This window comes from Strix aluco, chromosome 5 (genome assembly GCF_031877795.1).
Source record: "Strix aluco isolate bStrAlu1 chromosome 5, bStrAlu1.hap1, whole genome shotgun sequence".
NCBI classification, from domain to species: Eukaryota; Metazoa; Chordata; class Aves; order Strigiformes; family Strigidae; genus Strix; species Strix aluco.
The window spans coordinates 11,437,278-11,461,890 of NC_133935.1; the positions used below are offsets into that span (position 1 = coordinate 11,437,278).

At 39.3% G+C, this 24,613-nt stretch overlaps 1 long non-coding RNA gene across 1 annotated transcript; it reads left to right on the plus strand.

Moving 5' to 3' along the window:
* Positions 1-24,573, plus strand: LOC141923706 (uncharacterized). Its single transcript, XR_012623380.1, has 4 exons — positions 1-122; positions 991-1,104; positions 20,418-20,569; positions 24,159-24,573. It is a non-coding gene; the product is annotated as an uncharacterized LOC141923706 (long non-coding RNA).
* Positions 24,574-24,613: the final 40 nt, after the last annotated feature.

The following is a 24,613-nucleotide window of genomic DNA, read 5'->3' on the forward strand; positions in this document are numbered from 1 at the left end:
TTATTTACACCAGTAAGTGTATAGTTTGACATTCTGTGAAAAAAAAGTCATAAGAAGCTATAGCCTGTGCTTGGAAAAAGAGAATATCACTGAGATCAGCACTTCAAGTTGCATGTGATCAGGTCAGTTTCGCTTTCCATAACATTATATAGCAAGAAACTGAAGTTCTCCATGGTCTTAAGCTTTCTGAGAATCCAGTTTTATCTCTGAAAAGCTGATACAAGGTTACAATGGATTTGTCTGCAAAACGGAGCGTGTATTTTCTTACTCTTTAGAAAATTTGGCAACCTGTTTGAGACGCCTGCAGGTCAAATGCCTGCACTAGTGTTCAAAGTGTTATTCTCCTGATACTTCACGGGATGGTGTCTCCACTCAGTTCACTTTACAGGCAAAACAGGAACTGGCACATTAGTTCAGGCCTGTGGCTTGCTTAGTCTTGCAGTTCTGTCTCTGGTAAAAATCAATACTGAATGATTTAATGGAAGATGTGAGGACTACCGCGGTGCTCGGCAGTCCATTTTCCTGCCACCAAGATTTTACTCCAGCTGTGAGCAGAGATTGATGTTCAGTGCTAAATTATGAGTTTGTTAGTGCTTCCAAAAACGTTGGCATTAATTCGGGAAGCTCTGGATACTCCTGCCTTGAGTTTGATCGTCTGACTTTGCAAATACAATATTGTTTTAAGGGAGTTCCATGGACTAGTTCATTATGAGGGAAACTAAGCAGAAAATTAAAATAACATACCCCATGCCATACAGAAAATGAGTGACAGAAACAAGCTTAGCATGGGATATGTCTCCACATACTTAAACTCATTTTGAGGAAACAAGTTTAAATGGCTATAAAGTAAAATGCAGGTCTTTGGGAGAAGACAGATGTAGCACGAAACACTCAGTTTTATTTGGATTTTTTTAAAAAAGTTGTTTAAGTCAGTGTCTTGACCTTAAACAAATGTATTGTTTTCTCATTCAGTGTATTTCCTATTTTCAGGTAAATGGGTGGAAAGGAAAATTCTGAACAAACATTCACTTTGCAGACAGCTGATTTTTTTTTTTTTTCCATCAGTCTTCATAACTGGTACCCTCTCCCTGAAGGAATGAAATGGTAAATAATAGTATTCTCTGATTTCAGTAATATACTTTTTGCTTATCAAGCTCTTGTATGTTCTAGTATATGAGCTTCTAGTTGAAAGCTGTCTACTCTGTCTGAGGACATGCTGTTCCCTGTACACCAGAAATCTTTTCTTATGCTTTATTATTGCCTTCTGTCCTGGTCTGTGGAATCAGAAGTTGTAGTAAGGTGGGTGCTAGGCTTGGGACCAGTCTTTTACTGGAAAGAGCATGCATCTGAGTGCTGAAAATGACAGATGAAAGGGATCCAGGAGTAATTTTTTACATTTATATGAACAGTTCTTTTTATAGGCGATTACCATCAACTGTTTAATAAACCTTACACTTTATGTCACTTGTAGTGGTGAGAACTTGAGTACACTTGAATTGCCCTGCTGTGAAGAATTGGACAGTGGAAAAGACTTCTAAGGCCCTTTTTAAATGATAACTCTCCTAAGAACTGTGATCATCCTTTTTGCTTTCAAACAAATGATCTCTAGCGTTCAGCTGACTCCATGCTCCCAACAGTTTCCATAATCCTGGTGTGATTTCTTGTAGCACAGTTTACACTGTTTTTCAGGGGCATGGGGAATCCTTCCCCAGTGAGAGCTAGATTTTCACAATGAACATCTTCCAGTGCTGATTTCTCTATATGGCTTCCCAACAGCTCTTTGAAAAAGAATACTTCTGCATACTGAGATGATCCTTTGATCTTCTGGATCCAGTTCACCTACTTTTAAAGTAGAGTAGAAGTAGGAAGGGGGATGAGCAGAGAAAACGAGGAGTGTCTTTTTCTCGGTTCTTTCATCATTTGCTTTTTCCTCAGTGCAGTGCTTTTAGGGAGCAGCCAAATAATAACAACAGAGATTTTTTCCAAGAAACCTTGAACAACATTGTCTCGTTTGCCCAGCGTGATGCCTGGCATCATCAAAAGCAAAGGGTGAAATAGGCGTCAGCCAGTATTTTTATAAAAATGGATTAGGTGAAAAATGGTTCATAATGCCATATCATGTGTTTGGTGTGGTTTAGGGAACTGATGTCAAAATTGCCTGCCTGCACAAAAGTCTGCGTGCGCAAAAGCATATATTGAGAAGACAATTTCAAAGCAGCTGAATACAGTTAAAATATCATGGGCAGGGGGTGATTATTAGTATTTTTTACTGTAACTTCTCTTTGCCTCTGACTTGGCTTTCATGTCTGCCTCCTCTTCTATTGTAAACATTAAGTTTTGTTACTGTTCTTCCAGCCTCCTGGCATCCTTTCTCTTCAAACATTGTTGAGTTGATCTATTACCATAGTTTAAAACCATGCAAGTCTCTTTTTTGAGCTCTTACATTTTATAGGATGACTCTGCGATAGCTTCTGCATAATATTTTAATTGTGGAAAGTGTTTCAGCCTGATTTACTATGGAAACACCATCACTTTGTACATGTGTCTGTCCTTAGTTTTCCTCAACTTTCAGAACCTATTGGCTAGTTTCAGTCACATTTTGTTAGGGGAGAGAGGAAGACATCTCAAAGATTGGGGTCCCTATGGGTTTGATGAAAATAAGTAACTGGGTAAAAGGGAGAGATAGGGTAATAACTTTTGAGCTGAAGAAAGGCTGCATCCCTGGCTGAAGCCTTCCTGGACTCCAAGTGATCAATGTCAGAAGGAGTTGTTATAAAGTGCCCGTTTACGCCTTTCCCCTAAGGTTAGGCCCTCTCATCAGCCAGAAGCCTTTACACCTCTCCAGTTACAGCCCTAACTCAATTCTAGGGTTGTCTCCTGGATTTTCTTTATTCAGGCAATGTGTCAATCAGCAGAACAGCACAACACTAATACATTGCCAGTGAGATTATAACCAGTGGCAACTGGTCTGCCCAACAGCTAGAATCTGAGGTTCTCTAAGTAGGATTTCCATTGTCTCCAACAGATTTTTATGAGCATAAGGCCATTGTCTGTAGCCCTGCTATAGGAAAAGTACACCTAGAGCCTGCTTCTTAGAAATCAAAGCCAGTCAGGCACATGCTTGAGCTCCCTAGGAAATCAAATTCTGTTCATTTCCCTGAACTTCTTGCTGTAAGTATACAGTTACCAGAAAACATTTCAAAATATTACCAGCTTGGATGAAGAGAGATGCCATGCTTTTGTGGCGACTGAAGCTTTGGCAGAGAGGACAGGAACAATAGGACAGTTCTCTCTGGGAATTATTTATATTGTACTCAGAAGTGGGCCATGCTGTGCTAGTGTTGTGTAAGGCAGTCCTCAGAAAATCAGGTGGGAGTACAAACTTTCCTTTTGCCATATAAACAGAGGGGGTTGCATAACCGAACTTGTCTTTCTCCTGTTCTGGACATTTTTTCCATTTCAATTATTGTGTCTATATTGTCACACATATCAATGTACACTGCACTAGCTGTTTTTTCCGGGACCTGCCTCTCCTGGGCATCCATCCCTCTGCTCCATTACATGCTGTTGCCCTCCACGGGATTTCCAGGCATTACGATGAGCCACAGCCACCAGCAGCACAAAGAACAGCTACCCAGTGTCAGGCCCCAGCTGGCTGCTGCACGGTGTGTTGCTAATCTCACCTCTCCCGGGGACTGAATTGCTCAATCTTGCCCAAGTATTTGACACTGGATTCTTTCATCAGATACCTTCACTGGGGCAGTGTGATAAGTAATGGACGTTCTGTCATGGGGTTTGCCAGACTATATACAACAGGGGCTCTGCTGACCCAATAACCTGACTTCAGGAGCCGTGAGCCTCACCTTCCCCTGAGAAGGCTTCCTTTTTCCTTTTTTAAAAGGGGTTATGATATATTTTTTGTTAGCTTTTAGCATGTCTCCGTTGGGCATCTTTAATACCATTTTATTCACGCACTGAGCACACAATCAAGCTATAGCCACAATTAATGTCACACAGCCATTTCAGGTGCTAGCCATGCAACTTTGAATGCCATACTTTGGCCATTTTTCAGTATGCATCCTTATTGTGTGAGACTCCTTATCACACAGGAATCACCTGCCAAGAGTATCACCCTGCCATAAGAGAGAAACTTATGATCAGCAGTCATTTTGCTCATCCCTTCCAGGTTTTGTGGCTGTCGGTTGCAAGCAATTGTCCATAGATGAAGTTTATGTCTTTTCTCAACTAACACATACACTTCATACTTAGCTAGAAGATAGATAACCTTTCTGATTTTAGGTTTGCATAGCAGATTCTCTTTAGTGCCAGTCTTCACTTAATAGTTCTGCTTGATCTCTTTTTCTCTAGCCTACGTATGAAAACAGAGTGAACAGGGGAGAAAAAAGCATTTGTTAATGGTTAACTTGATTATGGACAGACTCTTTATGCTTAGATTTTGAAAGTTTTTATTATATAAACTCTTTCACTTCACAAAAAATGCATCCACATGTACACATTCTCACATACACGCTCCTAAGTTCCCAACAGGTTTACATTTTTAGTTCCAATTTGCAACACTTCATCTGTTCCTGAGCAGTGCACATTCTCTATTTATGTCCAAGATGCAGGCAAACAAAATTCCTTCAAATATCTTTCTGAATTAGAGGAGAGATGACAGTGAAAAAAAAAAGCAAAACAATTAAATTCTCTCCCACTTAAATGAAAATTTTACTGAGGCTTGTTTTGTTACATAGTGTTATAGTGAAAACAGATGATATTTGAAACTTGGCTTTGAAGCAAGCCTCCCTTCAGCCTCCACAGGCAACCAGACATTCCCCCTCTGCACATCACTTCCAACGGCTCTTTAGTGCAAAATATTTCCGTGTTTATCCTCCAGACAAATTACAATTGCTGATCTTAAGTCATTTGTGTACTAAGAAAATGATGTGTTGTCAACCTCAAATCCCACTCTTCTTTATAAATCCTTTCATAAAGAATTAAATGAAATGAAGAGGGAATTCACTGCATTTCTTTCTCTTCTTTTAAAATATTAGGATAGCTTCAGTGGAATCAGCTCACCAGCGGACAGTGCAGTGAGAAGCATATACAATGAGCCGATGTAGCTTGACCCCTGAGCGCCCTGGTAGCTTGCATATTGCCCAGGCAGAGGGAGCTGAGGTTCAGCAGTACTGCTGACACTAGAAGAGCAGATGTTAGATATACCTCCCCTAATCTGTGTTCTTTACAAAATGGCTGTGAACCATTTATCAAAATGTTTAGCTTGTTTTGATAGCTGGACTTAATTGTAAACAAATGGTAACCACATGTTATTTACGGCAGAATAATTTTGCTTTGTTTGGTTTTATGACAGCATTTACACAGTATTTTATGCAACCTTAGTGACCTACATAAGGTTTTGGTCTACAAGTTATACTCTTTTTCTGAAAAACCAAAGAATTAACAAAATATATGATGACAGGTTTTGTTTTTAACCATAGCAGCTGGTAATTTGATGGAAAAAAATGGTAAAACTTCTTTGGTGTTTTCAGAGATCAGAAATTCTCTCTTCTGCTGTCCCAAGGGCCTTTTAAAAATATTCATGCTTGTTGTTGAAGTTCATTAAGTCATGGAGTGATAGCAATACACATTACCATCCCTAATTTCAACTAAGTTCTTCTAATTCCTGCTGTCACAAACCATTTCCTGGCTTCTCCCCACCTTGCTCTGAAGTGTTTTTTCTTTGGTTTATGATTTTTTGTTACTCAAGATTTTGGAAGAAGGGGGAACATTGTGATGAAACCTTCTTCTGTAAAATCACTGAAACCATTACACCGTGGTTACAGCTCTGATCTATTTGCCTTTAGGCACAAGCCAAGATCAGATGGTTCTAGATCAGCAAAGAAGAAATGGGGAAGGCAAAGCCACATAAAAGCTTTTCTCCTCCCTAGCACTTCCATTCAAGAGTCCCAGAGGGAAATCACAAATACATTAGGTCAGCCTTACAAAAATCATTCTTTAACAAAACACAAGTGAAAAAAGACCCCAAACCCCTAAACACTAGGGCGTGCAATATCTGAATTATTTCATAGTAATGTTGGAAAAGTAGTAGCTGAAGAATTTTGTGGCTTGGTTGTTGTTTTCAAGACAGTTTTGTAAAGTTGCATGAGAGGAAACAGAAACCTCTTGGTTAGGATTTGTAAATAGAAAACATCCTAAGGCCGCTGTCCCTTTCCTCTTCTCCCGGACCATTACTCTCAGGAAGCCACCTGTAGTTCTCTTTGTAAATGGTCTGTGCTGCATGTGAAAGAAGGAAGGAAGAAAAACAAAAAAACAAATTTGCTGAACAGATCAGAGAAAAATAAGTGGTTTTGAAAATATTTAATTTTCCAGAAGGGATGTCTCCAGTTTTTGGTTCCCTGGTACATGGGGAGGGGAAAGTTACAGCTGCTGTAAGCACTATCAGCCCCATTTTACTGCCAAGATGACATACTTACATGTGAACTGCAAATATAAGAAACACCAGTGCTAGTATTTCTCAGTGTTGCTCTACGATTTTTTGTATGTTCTATGCACAAACTTTTTCAGTGAAAGGCAAAGGATTAAATCTTTAACAAAGGCTTTCTTTTCCTCATAATTAAATTGTTCACTGAGCTTAAACAAAAGCTAAAGTTAAGGAGTCTGACTTAAGAGTCCCTTTCACTTCAACTAGCCAGTTTAGTGTCTTGACTTACAGGCTGTTATATTTTTCATTGCTTCTAAACCCTTTCTGCATGACATTCATTTGCATAAACAATCCCATGGCAATAGCAGAAATAATATTTAGCCCTCTAAACCAGAGCATTCATCCTTATTTCCCAAAAGTATGTCAGCTCTGAGTATGATTGGTCAAGATGTCACTTGAAATGCCTACCTGCTCTCTTACACTGTGATGGTGAGTCTGAGCTGGTTGCAGTAGCTGGAGTCAATTTTCATAGAATCATAGAATGTTTTGGGTTGGAAGGGACCTTAAACATAATCTAGTTCCAACCCCCCTGCCATGGGCAGGGACACCTTCCACTAGACCAGGTTGCCCAAAGCCCCGTCCAACCTGGCCTTGAACACTGCCAGGGAGGGGGCAGCCACAGCTTCTCTGGGCAACCTGTGCCAGTGCCCTCACAGTAAAGAATTTCTTCCTCATATCTAATCTAAATTACCCTCTTTCAGTTTAAAACCATTACCCCTCATTCTATCCCTACACTTCCTGATAAAGAGTCCCTCACCATCTTTCCTGTAGCCTTCTTTAAGTACTGGAAGGCCACTATAAGGTCTCCCCAGAGCCTTCTCTTCTCCAGGCTGAACAACCCCCAACTCTCTCAGCCTGTCCCCATAAGGGAGGTGCTCCAGCCCCTGATCATCTTTGTGGTCCTCCTCTGGACCGGCTTGAGCAGGTCCATGTCCTTCTTATGTTGGGGGCCCCAGAGCTGCACACAGTACTCCAGGTAGGGTCTCCTGAGAGCAGAGTAGAGGGGGAGAATCACCTCCCTCAACCTGCTGACCACACTTCTTTTGATGCAGCCCAGAATGTGATTGGTTTTCTGGGCTGCAAATGCACATTGCTGGGTCATATTCAGTTTTTCATCCACTAATACCCCCAAGTCCCTCTCTGCAGGGCTGCTCTCAATCCACTCACTGCCCAGCCTGTATTTGTGCTTGGGATTGCCTTGATCCATGTGCAGGACCCTGCACTTGGCCTTGTTGAACTTCATCAGATTTGCACGGTCCCACCTCTCCAGCCTGTCACGGTCCCACCTCTCCAGCCTGTCAAGGTCCCTATGGATGGTATCCCTTCCCTCCAGCATGTCAACCGCACCACATAGCTTGGTGTCATTGGTAAACTGTCAATCACACTGTCCATGTTGCTGATAAAGATGTTAAATAGTGCTGGTCCCAATACTGACCCCTGAAGAATGCCACTAGCCACTCATCACAATTTTCAGCTCGTATTTTTTTCATAGGAATGACTAGAGCTCTGGAGAGGAAAGACCGGCCTTCTGCTCCTTTTGCTTCCTCTAGCTCTTTCATGATGCCTCACTGACTTACCCAGTTCCCTTTTTCCATGCTTCTCCTTATTCCCTTCATTCATTTCTTGCAAAATGGCACAGAAGTCTTTATAAAAATTTCATAGTTACTTAGAGCAGATTTTTAGACCTGCAATGTTTCAACCATTGGGGGAAAATGTTCCAGGCCACGTACCCTTCTTGGGATCATTTGTTTCTGAAAAGTTTAATTCAAAATGTCTTCTTGAGAAAGTTAGGGAGAAAAAGTCAGTTGCTTTTTTACGTATTGTTAAAAAAAAAGTATTTTTGAGCAGCTTCAGTGTTCTCACGTGTAGGTCAGAGGGGAAGCCTTTGTCAGGGAGCAGCAAGGGCAGGTTCCCTTCCCCTGAGGGAAGACAAGACAGGAGCTGAGGCTGGTGGCAAGGCAGGAGCAGGACACAGAGCTGGCCAGTACAGGTGCAGTCCCACAGCCTCCAGGTGAGGTGAGCAGAGAGGGTCTGGTGATGGGAGCCAAGTTTGACCAAGGGTCCAGATCACCAGGCAAGTCTGTAGTGATGAGACAGGTTTGAGGTGAGGTTGCGTTTGCAATTCAGGATCAGGTCGAGAGACAAACACACTGGTCATTACACAGTCCAGTTGTCACCAAGCATGTTCGTAGTGTGGAGGAAAGTCTGACATCAAGTTAGACAATCAGATCTGAGGGTTTTCTCAAAGAGCTCCAAGACTGGCCTCCTCAATCATCTCTCTCCTCCCAGTGAGGTCCAGCCCTACCAGAACTTTAAAACCTTCAGTAAAATCTTTACTAGCTCATTACCCCTTGTGCCGAGTGGGGACAGTGCCCATGGTAGCACCCAGCCTGGCATGGCACCACAACACACCAGAGCAAACATCCCACAGCAGGGATTTCCCTGGCCATTTTTGCTGCAACATTTTCTGTTGAGCTCCCCTCAGCTTAAAAGCATCAGAACACTGTGTCCAAAAACCATGAAAGTAATGGCTGCCCTGCACCACTGTCCAGGAAAGATAATGAAATGGGACTCTCCCTATGGAAATACAGAGCATAACTGCAAAATTAAAACACAAATGGCAGTACACTTGCAGAGGAGGCTCAGATTGTACTGTTGCACAGGTAGCTTTAAAGCTGACAATTTACAGCTTGCATGTTTATGGAAAAAAGCACATGATGGTTGCAAAGCCCAGTTTTGGCTTGAAATTTTAATACGTATAAGCATCAGAGACTAAGAGAAAAGGGTTGACTCATTCTTCTTGTGTGGGGAGGAATAGTGTGGAAAAGATACCAAATAACACCTAATAAAAAATAAGCAGTGGTGCATATAAATTAGATGTTGGGAAGAGGTCTGGTAAAACTTCATTTTTTGGCACTAATAGCACACACCAAAAGGCTCTCTGAATATTGGAGGGGTTTCTTGAAAGAAAACTGAAAACTCCAATTGTAACAAAAGGAAATAGTTTTCTGACAGAGCAGTAAAAGGTGCAACAACATATGCCCTGATAAACATACCCAGTTGCCACAGGCACCTATAACGCATTCTCTAAACACGTTTTTTTTGGCTGGCAAAGTGGAAAAATAGGCAAATCTAGGATTAAAGAAAATTGCATCCCACTTTGAATGGAGAATGCCTGAATGGTATAAATTGTGTATCTTGGCCATCCCCAAATATATAGGCAGGCACTTGAGGAAATGAGTTAGAACTGCATTTCCTCTGAGTCAAAACTCAGTTGCAGCTTTCAGTAAACTTGTATTTTTCCATCTAACGTGGTTAGTGACTTGGATTCCTAACGAGGAAAAAGAGATAGTAGCAAATAATGAAACACAGAAGTTGTGACATATGTCCCATATGGTAGCAGGTTTTCTCTAACTGGTTAGGTGGAACCACTGAGATACTGAAAGTTTTTCCCTAAAAACAAAACACACAAACAAACAAAGAAGGAATCTAGTAAAACAACAGCCACTATGACTCTGTGTCATTCATTTGAGCTCTAGGGGGGCAGTAGCTTAAATTGCACAAATGCAAAGATGTTCGTCTGGGTTTGTGTAGATAATGTGTTCAGCAAGTGAGTTCAATTTATCTGACAAAGTGAATGTTTGAAAGATTTAATGGAAAGATCTGGAAAGAACATTTTTTAACCAGTTTTCTGGTTTTGAAAGACTTCAGAGTACTTGGAAGGAGGTATAATTGATTTGCATGAAACTTTAAAACAATGATTTTTGTCACATTCCCTTTGGAATATTACAAATTGTCAGTTAGAAATATTTGTGTAAAGCTGCTAAGATTGCCTTAATGAAGATATGATGTATTTTGTCCTTTTTATGTTACACTGTGAGAAGTTTTGGCTTTGTTTTGCATCCCAATCCTGTCTTAAATTCAAAAACAGGACTGAAGAGACTCCTATTTGTTCTACAAACGTAGCTTTTTAGATAAAATCATACGTAATTCAGAAGCATTTTATTACCAAAGAGGAACTGAATGATCAAGAGAGCCCATACTTTGTCTCATATTTAAAACATGAAAAGCCATAAGTCTTTCTAGTCTTTACTAACAGATCTCTAACATCTGCTTATTAACTTCCTTAGCATACTTCCAGTAAAAAGACTTGTACTTGCAAAAGGATGGCTTCAATTGCATGCTAGAAGTCATTTCTGACTGACAATGTTCTACTGAGCATTGTGTTCATTCCTTTTCTTGTACACATGGGAGAGAAAGACCCAAGGAAAAGGGGGAACTATGTAACAGTGTGTTGCAGGTATGAACTTTTTGGTTTTCGACATCACTTGCTCTGATCATATACTCATCATGACAAGACAGAAAGAGAGAGAGCAACTTAGACCAGCATGATAAATGTTCTTTAAGGTCCCCAACAGCTATGTGTAGAGCAGAAAGTATTAGCTCCCATTGAGAAAAACTTTGTCCTACATCAGCACATGTGTACATGTGGCCAAAGGGTGACTGCTTCAAAAATTCTCTTAGCATCACCTGTTTTAAAATAGCAAGTATAATAATGCTTAAACCATAGCAAAAGCACAGACATGCTACCTAATAGAAATTATCACATCTGACTTCTTCAATACGGTTAGGCAATATGTGAAAAAATATTAAATTCTAAATATTACGAGAGGCAGGAGCTTTTCTGCTGTCAGATCATTGTAAGGAACTTTAAAAAGATTTAATATTAAGTTTTCAGTTATGTTTTCCTTAGATGTCCTGACCTGGCAGCATTCATTTCCAAAAGTGTCTGGTTTTGGTACAAATGACTCATAAATAAAAACTTACTGTAGAAGCTTTAAAACTGGCACGTAGTTTTCCACAAAGCAAAATCATAAGGAACTTATTCTCAAAGTGGTAATACATATACTAGAGTAAAAAGACAGGGTGACTGAGGGGAGTGGAATGGAAGAGAGTTAATCAACTTAGTGCAGAAAGTGAAATTTGACAGGTGGGTGTTTTTTTCTTTTTTTGTTTCTTTATTGCTTCTTTTAAAGTGCTCAAAACCCACATTCAGTCCAAACTAATTCAATATTTAAAATATTTGCATTCCTTCATTACTGTTTGAATTACAGATATAAACCTTGAATCAAGGACACCTGCGATTAGAGGTGCCAACAGAAATGTGGCAGACTAGTTAGTAAGAAAGCTTTAGCGATAAGGAGAGAATCAGATTTTGCTGCTTTATGATAATAAATGAGGACTGAAAACAAGCCTTTGTATAATTTCAGATTTTCCACATTTCAGACCTTTCCAGCCAGTTTATGGTTCCTGCACTCTGCTTTCTGCTAAAAATAACAATAATTGCCTCCCACTGATTTTGATCCACCAAAGGCAGGAAAAGTTGGAGTCCTCCTGCAGGCAGGCTGCAGGGAGTTGCCAGAGTTTTAGCTGCCATTTGGTCTAACTTGCTGAGAAAAGAGCCGTACCTGAGATTTATAGTGGAGCTGTGCTACTTAACCAAGCTAAGCATTGCAGCAAGACATAGAAAATTGAGCAAGCAGGAACAAGAATGGGAGGTTATAGGAGAAATATTCCCTTGCATGTCAAGATTATCAGAGCGACAAACTGAAGTTAGGATGATGGCAGCAGTAAAGAAGACTGGCTTTTTCTTCATGGTGTACCTCAATGGCCCTTATTTGGGATTTTGTCCCCCTTGTGCTCAGCTTTCACAAATGGCAGAAACCTTTCTGCCAGCCGGGAGCCCGCAGGTGTCTGTCCCAGCCACCACTCTATAGGAGCTCACTGGAGACAAACTGACATAGCCCTGTCTGTCTCATAGAGGGCTGCCCTCTTCTCTGCTTCTCATCAGCTGCTGCTGCCAGCCATTGGTGTTTTCTGCTTCCTTAAAACCGCAACTGAAACCTTGTTTTGGTGAACTAAGATAAAGTAAATGTAGCGTGGTTCCATCCTTCCTGCCACTGTTAGCCTGACCAGACATGGAAACACCTGTCCTCCTTCATGTGCTGGCAAAGCTTCGGAAAATAGCCCCACCACCCTCTAACTTGAAAAAGGCAAGTATTCAGAGAGAAAATTCTCTTTCCGGTCAAATGGAGTGAATTACTCAAATTCCCATTTGGTTTCAGCTTTTATATTTACTGATCTGTCAGCATACTAACATTTTGGAAACACACTATGTAAACTTTCACCCATTTTTTAAAAGAAATTATGTAAACAGTGCAAAATAAAGCCTGTTTTCCCCAGGTAAACATTAGTCGCCCTTGAAAAACTTGTCTTATTTCTAAATTTCCTGCAGGCAATTTGCAATAGCCAACTCCATAGGAAGGACAAAAAAAATACACTTCCTAAACTACATGATGTAGACCAAACTCAGTGTAATACCTAAATGACTGCAGAAAGAATTTGTTTTTCTGAAAAAAATGGAGAGAAGAATTATTCCAAGTCAGTAATAATTTAAAAAGTTAAAGCAGTGAACTGTTGTCAACCTTCAGATTTTGTCTGCCAGGAACCTGGAGCATCAGTGGTTCTGAGGATTGCTGTGGATGTCTAGTGGTCCACAAACTCTGCTTGGGAATCACTTTTCCAAACTGTAACTGAAATTATGACAATTTATAGCCCCAAGTTGTCTTCTGTATGAGAGGCAGTAACAGGATATCACTGTGCAATTACTTACATTTTGTTTCGTTTGGGGTTTTGTGTGTGTGTGTGTCCAAGGACAACTGGCATTCCAGTTGTTTCCCTGATGAAGGAGTGTGAATGGGTGCAGTGTCTGCAGCTAAAGCTAGGTATCGATTTACTTGGATATGGAAATACTGATGGACTTGACTTTCCTTTGAAACCTGAAGAATGCTAAGTCAGCATTGTGACAGCTGTGCCTCTGCTCACGTTTTGAACAAACTTTGTTTTGGATTCCTGGGCCTGAGTGCTTCTTAGCTTCATATTTATTTTACGCTTTAAAGTTCATGTTACAAGATAGGTGCTCCTGCCTCTTTTTTCTCCATTTTGTTATAAATAAACAAATCTCAGCATCATACAAAGTTCATGGAGTTTACAGTTTGATTTTCTTCATTTGGTTGGCCTGCCTCCAGAAAAGAAAGAAATGCTTTTTTTTTAAGTTCTTGGTTTTAGGTGTATTCTTTCAGAATGAATGGACTTTCCTGACCAGACTGTTGCCATTTGTTCCTCAAAAAGCCCAGAGTAATTCCTGTAAAGACAGCTTTCCTTTCATTTCATGAGGTGTAACCTGGTGTATAGATAGTTAAGGATAGTGGTATTATACCTAATTCCCTCATTCCCAGGGAAAACTTTCCTTGGCTTTAATAATTAATAATAATACTAATATAGTACTTTTCTATTGTATTCTAATTGAATTTGGATGACCAAGGCTGTAGGTTTCCATAAGAAAAGTTTGTCACTTATCTTTGTTTGCTTCTTTGCAACTTGCTGCAATAAAAGCTTTGGTACTGAATGGTATTAGGTTACATGTAACATATCCAGGGAGAATTTCTTTGTTGCTTCTTCCATCCTTGTGCAGTAAGACTGGAAGATCTGTTTTCTGAAGGAAGGTGTTTGTTAGTTACCCCTTTCACAGGTGACACCCTGTGCGTCTTGAATCTGCACAGCAAATGTACTCTGTTATGAGACTGCAAGAAAGCTTATGTGCTGGGTGAGAGAGAAATGCTGCTGTACTCTTTGGGATGTCCTCCTGAATAAAGGCAAGTGCATTGAAGCCCATGTGCTTAGCGGCTTTCAAGGGCTTCTTCCACATGAATATTGAAGCCTTGCTGTCCTGAATAGCTCCAGAAGACAGGATCTAGCAGCTTTGGTCCAGGCACATAAAAGAATTTTCCTAATCTAATATAATCACAGCATAAGTCTTGGGAGTTCATTTTTACCATCATATCTGATGAACACTTGATTTTGGCTATCTGTTCTCTAGTTTTCTGTCCCCGTCTATCATAGAATAATTTTAAATACAGGACTGATACCAGAAAAAAAGGGAGAAAACAACCATTTGGAGACCACTTCATGAAAACCAAGACAAACATCTACTGATTAGATGACATGAGATGAAGGAGTATGTGTCATTCAAAAGGATGTTGTGCAAAGGATACATTTGAAACTTTTCATCCAGCAGTCCTTATTGTTGAATCTGGATGCATGATCCAGATCACATTTAGATAGTTCTGATTGCTACCTAATGAGGTAAAATACGTTTTTTGACACTATCCCAACAGCCAGGTCAAAGATGAGGTCACATATGCAGACTGGACTGGTGAAGACAGCTGTCCAAGACTTCTACATCTGCAGCCTTATGACTGCTAAAAACTTAGCCTGCCAAGTCTGCTGGGCATTTCAACACTGTTGCCATAAGGTATCAGCAAGCTCTTCTGTAAAGCCTGTAATTTTTGGCAAAGTGTAAATGAGCACAAAACCTATGTCAGCTTTGGCTCTGAGTTCTCTTGCAAATTAATACATTTTTATCAGTCTTGCTTTACAGGAAGAACCATTTCTGGATAAGAGATTGAAAAGGATGATAAATGGAGCACCAGTTGTAATCTGCTAAGTAACACAGCATGTCAAGATGGATAACTCAGGGCACATGGTGCCATCCAACCTCATCTCTGTGATACCCTTAATGTTATGTCATTGTGTAATACAGATAATTCTTTTCAGGAGAAGCTCATTTTTATTGGTTGTTTCACAGCAGTGCATGGCCAGTCATTCAAACATACCTAGGCTCAACTATAAGCAAGTATGTATTTGTAGAACTGAGGAGGATAAAATTTAGTTAATGTATTCAACTGCTGGACAGGTGATGACAAACAGGAAGCAGCAATTACACAGACCAGCCCCACCAGTAATGTGTGCACTGAGTATTTCAATAGTCAGTAGATAAAAGTGGGAACCACTGTTTACCTGACTCATAAGTCACTATTGACCAAAAATAGTAAGCAGGGTTTTTTTTTTCTGCTAATGGCTTTTGAAGGCCTTTTCAAGGTAGTTAGCATTGAGCAGATAAGTGTGACAGGAACAGAATGTGATTTAAATCCAAGAGGCATGGAAAGATTCCACAGGATTTTGATGGTGTTGAATGAGTCCTCTTGTAAACAGCCTTAACACAGCAGCTACCATGTAGCATGGTTAGGAGATCTCATTTTCCTCCTGAGGCCAAATTTAAGTACCCCCATTCTCTACCCCTTTTCTCCAATGAATCTGAAAAGGGTGACTGCTGCACAGCCCACTGCTCAGTCTGATTCTTCATCTCTCATAATTGCACCTTTATCACCCATAAGGAACCCATTAATATGGAAGAGGTTTTGAAACCAAAGCCTTTCTTTTCAGAGCCCTGATCTAGGAATGCTTTAAAGGTATATGCCAGCTCAAGAATCAGATTCATTTTGGTTCTGGGAATCAAACCACAGCCTCTGAAAAACAATGGAATTCATGGCTCGTTCCAAAAAGTTAAGCAACAGCCCCAGCTTTTTGCTAAAAGAAGGCTAATAAGGTTTGATGTAACATCAGAGGAGCTAATTCAGATCTAATAACAATACTTGTTTTTTGAACACTTTAGCCTTAACACAAACAATTTCTCACTTCATAATTTTCCTTCCTAGAGCCTTCTTTTGGAATATCCTACAGGCAGATGTCCTACTTAACAGGAGACCCCTCATATTCTGCCAATTTCCAGCTTTGTTTAAGTATTTACTGATTGAGAACATTTCAACCATTAGGCAACGAATCCTCTCTTTCTGTGTGGCGTGCCAGATGTCAGCTGCAATATGATCTGCAGAAACACACACTATCTTAAGGCTACCTGGGAAGCAGTATGATGGGCTTAGTCATTTCTGCTTTATTTGAAACAGTACTGTCCCTATTTACAAGGTGATGTTGGGAAGCAATGAGCTGTATACAAAGCAGTGTGTTATGCATGGAGTTGAATGGCAGAGGGAAAGTAGTTTACAATGCACCTGCAGAAGAATTACCATGAACAATGTGGAGAATCAAAAGCAGCAGCAAACATGAAATGATCTCAAGGGAATGGACGTTTCAGAAAGTGATTGGATTTGTATTTCAAATTTAAGAGGATTCATTATAAAAGCGTTTGCTCCCATCACTGTAAATGTAAATACAAGAAGTAGCCAGCTACTCTGACATTTATAAGCAGCCAGGAAATAACATAAGCCTAAGTTATTCCAGTTTGTTCTAGGATCTTAAATTGCAGTTCTGATAAGGGGTGGTAGCTAAGCGGGTGGGGGAAAGAGGACACCAATTGGTATCCTTTACAAAGAAGCAGGTTTAAAGACAAAGTAAAAAATTACCTGGGGAAAAAAGTGACAAAAATGGCTAGGTTTGCTGAAAGGAACTTGCACTGGCATTTATGTCCCGTTTACAATATCTGCTGTGAACTTCAGCCTCTATAGCTTCCTGTTGCACCCTGCACAGTTCTGGTGTAGCTGTACATGGCCAAAACAAAGCTAGCTCTGTGTGCCTGTTCATGCACAGCATTGGAAAGAAGAACACAAGCTGTAAATGAAGTTGTTTTAAGAACAGGTTTTGTGATTATACTTTAATTACTAGTGAATCAGCTGGTCTCTGTTCAAATTTCTGCAAATCTGAGATGATTAAGTTGGTTAAAAAAATATTTTAAAATCCTAGGAAGTTAAAGGCACTGAAGTGGCCATAAATAAATGTTAAAGAGTAAAACTAGATGTTGAAAAACAGACTCCCCAGATATGTTGGACAAGAGCCTACAAAAGCCTTCAAAAGAATTTTCTTCAAAACACTATGAAAGTTAACAGGAAACTCTCTATAGGAGACTTCATGATAATTATAAAGATGTTGTTTGGCACTTTCAGAATAATGTGTTCCCTTGTTTAAAGAAAATGATACTAACAATTCACAATAGCCCAAAAAGAAATGATCAGGGCAGCAACAACCATATGTTAAGGAGTGAGTTCAGATTAGCAGTCTTTTATGTTAAAGACAGGTTTAGCAGTAGAGTAATAGAACTACCCCCTGTGCAGAGTATTTAGGAGAATTAATTCCATAGGTTTGGTTGGATGAAGCACGACAGCACATTTGATTGATCCTAACTCAGCCCAGTATAAACACAGGTAAGACAAGCCATCTCCGCCCTTTTCTGCTGGAGTCTCCATCCTCCTTCTGATTGCCAACAGATGTTTTAAGACTTCGTTACATATTATTTGATGGGTGGTCATTTACCTTGTGGCTCTTCGGTTGCATCAGCATAGCTCCCTTCCCCTTCTTCCTCCCCAGATCATACTGGTCCATTAGGCTCGACAGAGGTTTGTAGTTCTGCATCTATTTTATTTCCAATTTCTTTCCTGTTTTGGTTTTGTTTGTTTTTTTTTTTTTAATTTTCAGTGATGAGCATGGGGCTCCTGACTTAGGTTCCTGTTTTCCCATCTTGTGATGTGAAGGGTTCTGTGCATTGACTCCATGAGATATATTTCAGCCATCACTTAGCTGCTGGGAGCGGAGAACCCATCACAATCAAGCTAACCCTTCTTGCACCCATAGTGACACCCTTTTCAGAGTCTCCCACATGGCACTGGAGACAGGAGCAGAACACCACAAACATCTTTCCTGTGTAGCTCATTCCTCAGTGTTTCATTTCAGAGGCTCTGTTCCTCTCCTAGTTCTGTCATTTTGCTGGCAAAGAACTCTCCTGTGTTCCCTATGGGACTGCCAAACAAGCTGGTGTCTTCCTGTCAGAAGCTACATGGGGACCTTTACAAGCAAGCACAATCTCCTGTTATCCCAAATTCTACACTGAAAATCCACAGACTGGAGAAGTCCTCCTAGCTCTGACTGATCCACTGCAGTCTGTGAGCAGGTACCTCTTCTCCAGGTCCTGTGACTGCAGTTACAACATAACTTTGCTCCAAAGAAACCTACCAAAGTATTGATCCTTAGTATCTGGAAACTGGAGAAAAAGTGCTCCCTCTGTGTAATGTGCTGTCATTTAATGTAATTGATTGCATATTCCTTACAGGTTAATAAAGAGTTCTTTATGGTTTTCTTTACTTCCACTGAGGCCAGGGACAAGTGGCATGTTCATTTCCGCAGGCTTTGAGGCAAACCCCTGTAGTCCTACCTTTTCCTTCCCTCTTTTCTTATATGGGTGCTCTCCTCTTTCTTACCTGTTCTATCAGCTTCTAAATTTTAGACCTGTTTCTGAGTCTGCGTGCCTTAAGAGTAACTGACAAAAATGCAGGGGAGCTGCTGATTCTGTCATAAGGTTACATAATTTAGTATTCCAGCTGATGACCCATCTCCAGCTCCCCTTGAAGAAACTTGAGAGACCACTAATTCCCATTTTGCTATGCCATTTAACTGCTACCATGATTTACGGGATGCTTTCAATAACCCATGCATGGTATTGCTAGGATTTTGGTTTCTGAGATTTCTGTTTATCCAAAACCCAGAGGTATGCACAAAGGCAGTGTTTCTATTCTTTCTAGAAATCTGGGAGAGACTTATCTGTCCCCAGTCCTGACCTGAATGCTTGATGCACAGCGCTTCCTGCTCAGCGAATTTAACTGAGTGGTTTAAGAGTCAACCCCCTTTCATCCTTCAACCCCTACTCAAGAAGACTCAGTGGTCTGTAAGACTGCATTTTTACTCTAGAAATTGTTTTTTATTTGTCTGTTTGTGCATTTTTCCATATTGAATTTTTATCTGACAGTGTAATGAACAGTTTCCAACCCTGTCTTTCTTTAGTTTCCTCTCACTCCTTTTTAGTCCTAACATTGTTAAATATTTTTGCAACCAGAAGGTATTTTTGGAGTGAATATACTGCCATGACTCTCTGTTTTCAATGGCAACGCTCATTTCTGGCTGCCATGAGCAGACACAAGATGCCATGTAAAACTGCAAGTTGATTTTTAAAAAATCTGATTATATAATGTTGTACCATTCCTTTTGGTTGAAATTCCAGGAAAGTAGCAATAGGGATTTTGTATTGCCTACCCTAAACAGTAAGCATGTTTTAAATTCAGTTCAAGAATAAAAAGCTATGCTAATACAATAATAATATTCAAATTTTAAAGCTGTTTGGCAAGGAGGGATACTGAAAAAATGTCAGCTTCACCCTTTGACAGCACTGGCAATCACCCTTTAAAATCTGCTATAATACTATAATTACCCCAAATATTTGGTTTAAACACTTTTAAGCTAACCAGCTACACGAGCTGTAGGCAGGATCTCAGTTGAAAGTTGATTTTGGTTGGCAGTCAGGTCAGAGAGCACCCATGACTGACTACCTGCATACGTTTAAATTCCCCAGACATCAGACTGAGACCACAAAATGGAGGAAAATAAGGCTAATTTGTTGACTGTCATGAAGAAAGATGATTTCTGGAACAGAATCATAGAAACCACATCCTAATACTAACATACTAGGAGAGCTGTTTGCCAACAGAATTTGTATGAATTGAGTATTAGGTAACACAGAAGGACAGAGGACAAAGGGAGAAATAAGAAATGGCACCATCTCTGTGCCCCCAAAACCGAGAGGAAGTCATGCCAGTGGAAAGCTTCCACACTCCTAAGAAAAGGAGTGCTTGCTGAAGCCTGGCTCCTGATTCCTCACTTGCTTCTGACTGTTACAGCTACCTGGGGAGTTCTCAGATCTTGCCACAGTGCCATGATCTTTATACACGATAACTTCTGCACTGAATTTCAAATTAAATATTATTAGAGGCTTAATCAAAACTATATCCTTTTGCAATCTGTGGTATTGGTTCTGATACTAAGACTTAAAGCTAAACATTTAGCTTTGAACACGCCATTTCCATTTCTTCAATAAGAAAACAAGTTGGGCTTAAGGAGCAAGAGCAGAACAGACATCTCCTTCAAACTGCTTACAGAGAAATAACTTATTTTCCAGATTCATCCCTGAGGTTATTCTACAAACTCCAGAAGCTATCCAGGAAACAACCCCAGTCCCTATGAACAACATATGCACTTGCTGAGCAGAGCAAGAAATACTAAAAATTAAAGCCAGTAAAAGGCTTGTCATCTGATTTTAGTTCAATAAAGGTAAGAAGATCACTTTTCCTTCAAGTGAAGTTTCTTATCTCCTATTGAATTTGGATCTTCAAAGATTAAATAGCTGTCTATAAGAACAGAGTAATATTTCATCAGCAGTTTATGAACACTACATTTTTTGCCTTAAGATCAAGAGCTATGGACAAACTCAGTTCTAAGCAGTAAAGACAAGATTTTAGGTGTAATCCTAGTGAAAGTTCAAATCTGTACAAAATTCTATTTATAACTTTTTTAAGGTAAAACCCCCACAAATTATTTTACTATGGAAAACTATTGTGTGTAAGAGACTGGCAATTGTATAAAACAATATTTATGGTAACTCCAAAATAATAGTTTTTGACTTTCCCAGGCCACCTATATGAATTAAATCTAGCACAGATTCCTAGAAAAAACAGAGCCAGCCTAGAAAATCTGGGATATGACAATGGCTAGCTGCATAAGCCCTTATTTCAAATAATTTGGCTGGATCATAGTCAAAGTTTTTGAACTATCTACGCATTAGATGTTTAAGGGGGAAGCTGGTTGATTTGAACAAAAAATTCCTTTGAATTGTAGTATTGCTCAAGAATTGCATCATCCAGTCACCCATAGACAAACGTAAAATAAATAGTTCCAGATTCTAGCTAAAATGAACTAAGATAAAAAAGAGCCTTTATGCACAAAGATAAAAGCTATGGCACTCATTATATCTCATTACCAGTGTTATTTCCTTATTTCCTGGTTAGAATTTCCCTAGTCTTCCACAAGACCTTTAAAATTAACTTTAATCTATTGACTTTTTACGTGTTTTCCACTTTTGCCAATACCTTCCACTTACAATGAATTTATCATTACAATGAATATGCGTGTTGGGAGAGGAGCCATGTTGTGGAGTAAGAGGTTCTACCGTGTTAAAGATGTCTATCAATAACAAAGAATTCATACTTTGTTAAAGCACTTTATTTATTTTTAAAAAATCCACGCAACATTTGATGAGAGTTTTTAGAGGCATATCTATGCTTGGTGTAGTTTATTTAAGACTAAGAACACTCAGCTTGTATAATTCCAGGTAAAATAATAGAAGTTCAGAGGCCTGCATTATTGCTACACTTCGCAGAATACATGCAAAAATGCTATCCAAGTATTTAGTTAGGCAAGGAAATAACTGAAAACAGACATTATATGTAAACAAAAGCAGATTTTAAATAGATGCGATGCAGGATGCAGCAGCTGTCTTTGAATTATTTTTTTTTACAACCTGACACGTCACTGTGTTTGACTTGGTGCAGAATGGCTACAGTTTTGAAATATTAAAGTCTTGGGGTTTTTTTATTGTTTCATGAAAATAAGGTCTATATTGTCTTCTGATGCTCCATTGCAAACTTGCAGAAGTCTATTGAAGCTACTGAGTAGAATGTATCTTCTTTGTAATAGGGCAGGAAAAACTTCCCAAGGGAAGTGGCTTAATAATGACAGCTGAATTGCAGCTTGCGCCAGTGCTAACTACAGCAAGTGGCCCCTTTGATTTAGACAAATTAATTTGAATATTGAAGTTGCTATGAAACTACATGTTGCAGTAGCAAAACATATTTACTCAGATTAAGGCAGGAAGGGATGGCAAGGAAACTTAGATCTGACTTGTTTTCCACAAAGGCATAATAAAAAAAAAAATAAAAATTTAACTGGGTCTCCAGATGACTATTAAAACCAGTTAAAGCTACCTACAACACTATTGTACTTGCCAGCCTGAACGTGGAAAATAAGCCCTGATCATGTAGTCTACTAGTGCCATCTATTGTGTACAGCAAAAAATACAGATACCAAATGTAGAAGTTGCTTATTTTCTCTTCAAAATGTGAGAAATACTCTTTCTGCACTACAGCACCAATTAGAAAACATAGCCAAAGCTCATAGAATCACTTCTGTTTTTTATAAAATACAGCAATTACTATAATTTATGTGTATTACGGCAACATGCAGGACTCTAACCACTGGCAAGCTTCATCATGCCAATACTGTTCATGTATGCATGTATGGACCACATGGGCACACACACATAAATGCAGTGAAAGACAGACCCAACTGTGATAGTTTAAGTCAAAGCTACAGAAATCTTATAAATTAAAACCTACTGCACCTTCCTTACATTATATCAAATTTCTCCCAAATAAAGGGACATTAGCTCATCTTCCAAGGAAATGAACATTACCCCTTCTTAAAATCCAAGCACCATACTGCCTTTCACCATTTCTTGGAGGAGAACAGCTCTTCCAGCTTCTTCCAGAGAGAATATTTGCAGTGGACATTGTAAACCACTAGGACGAGCTCAACAACCCCAAACACTCCGAAGTCTTCAAGCAGATCCTCCAAAACCTGAAGGCTTGTGAAAATGTGGTGTCAGTATTGAGACTAAGACTCTGTGTTTACAGAGCAGCTTAAACCAGCAAGCTCTTGAATGTCTTTACAAACTTCATACTGAAATGTCCAAGACTTACTGACATATGTTACCATACTCCCTCCAGTGGAAACTTCTGCAACAAGTACCACCGCCAAATAAACAACCTCTTGCCATCAAGATCATTATACCACTGTCAAGCATACACTGCTGTCACAGATAAGACAGTATGCAAACAGAGCAAATCAGAAATAAAAATTTAGAATACCTTTTGAGAAAAAACAAAGATGCGATATATGGTGATCGCTGAGCACGCGTGGGAGAGATCAGAGGGAGTAACAGTGTCCTGAGACAAAGTGGGTTTTAGGTATTTTGAGTCTATTGAGTTTCATTCTGATATGATTTGGAACTGTGATAGAGACCACAATGGTAGTATTTCATAAGTAGATCAAGCTGCACAACCTAGAAAGATGAGACTGCACTTTTAGAAGGAGTAGAGAAATGATTTAGCGTAATCACTAAAAATAACAGTAACTGTCATGTGATTTACTGTAGTTCATGCAAAAGTTTCTCAATCACTCACGATGGGCTGACAAATAGAAAACATCACTCAAACAGGACTAGATGGTGAAAATATTTCTAGCATAGGTCCCAAGAAAAAATAGAGATTTCTTGTTGCTAAGAAATGCGAAAATACAGAAAAAAGGGCCTGTTGCAAAGCAACAGAAGTGTACTGTGACGTTATCTATACTAACCTGTAGGGATCACTTGATTGTAAAAAATTAAATAGCATTATTTAACAAGAGTCAAATTGCTAAAATGATACACCTTGCTAGAATAATTTTTTTTTTCAATTGCTTGCAACTTGTCAACTCATATTTCAGCTGAAAAAAATAATTAGGATCTTGACAAAAAAGCTGCCTGGAGCCAGAGAATAATCAGTACTTACAATAGTTGTTCACTGCACAAATGAAAAGGTAATAATCCATTGTCTCCATCTGCATGTTGATGTATGTCAATGTTTTTGGCCTGACAAATTAAATTAAAGGCTAACTGTTAGTGACACATTCTTTTGGTCATGAATGTAACTCATATAAAATGTATCATGATAAAGTTCAGAAGAATGGGAAGGACTTCAATTTCAATAAACAAGATTATCTTGATTCCTCCACTTCATCTGAAATTTTTTTTTTTCTCTCTCTTTAGGAGACTGTATGCACTGTAAAGGCTGGCAAGCTGGATATGATTCTTTTGAGGACAGAGTACTAAGAGATTAAATAAGTGTGAACTTGTTTCAGGTGCTTTGTATTGGGATGATGATTTAATGTTTTCTTAGTGTTCTCCCACCTTGAAATTTGTGAAATTTATTGTGGTGATTTCCTGCCTAAATCAGAACAATACAAATGATTCTTTTCCTGTTTAAGTGTACTTGGATTCACTGTAAAAACACACTATTTGTTAAGGCTGAACTTCAAGTTAACATAATTTCTTTTATCCATGTAAAGGGTTTAGTAAACTGATGAGCTGAAATCTGATATAATTTGAAATAACTTCAAGCTCCTTATTCTTTCGTTTAAGAAAGCTACGAATAAAAAACAATAAAAAAACAATACACAATGCATTAAGAAATATGGTCTTTTCTTAACATGGCCTTCAAACTA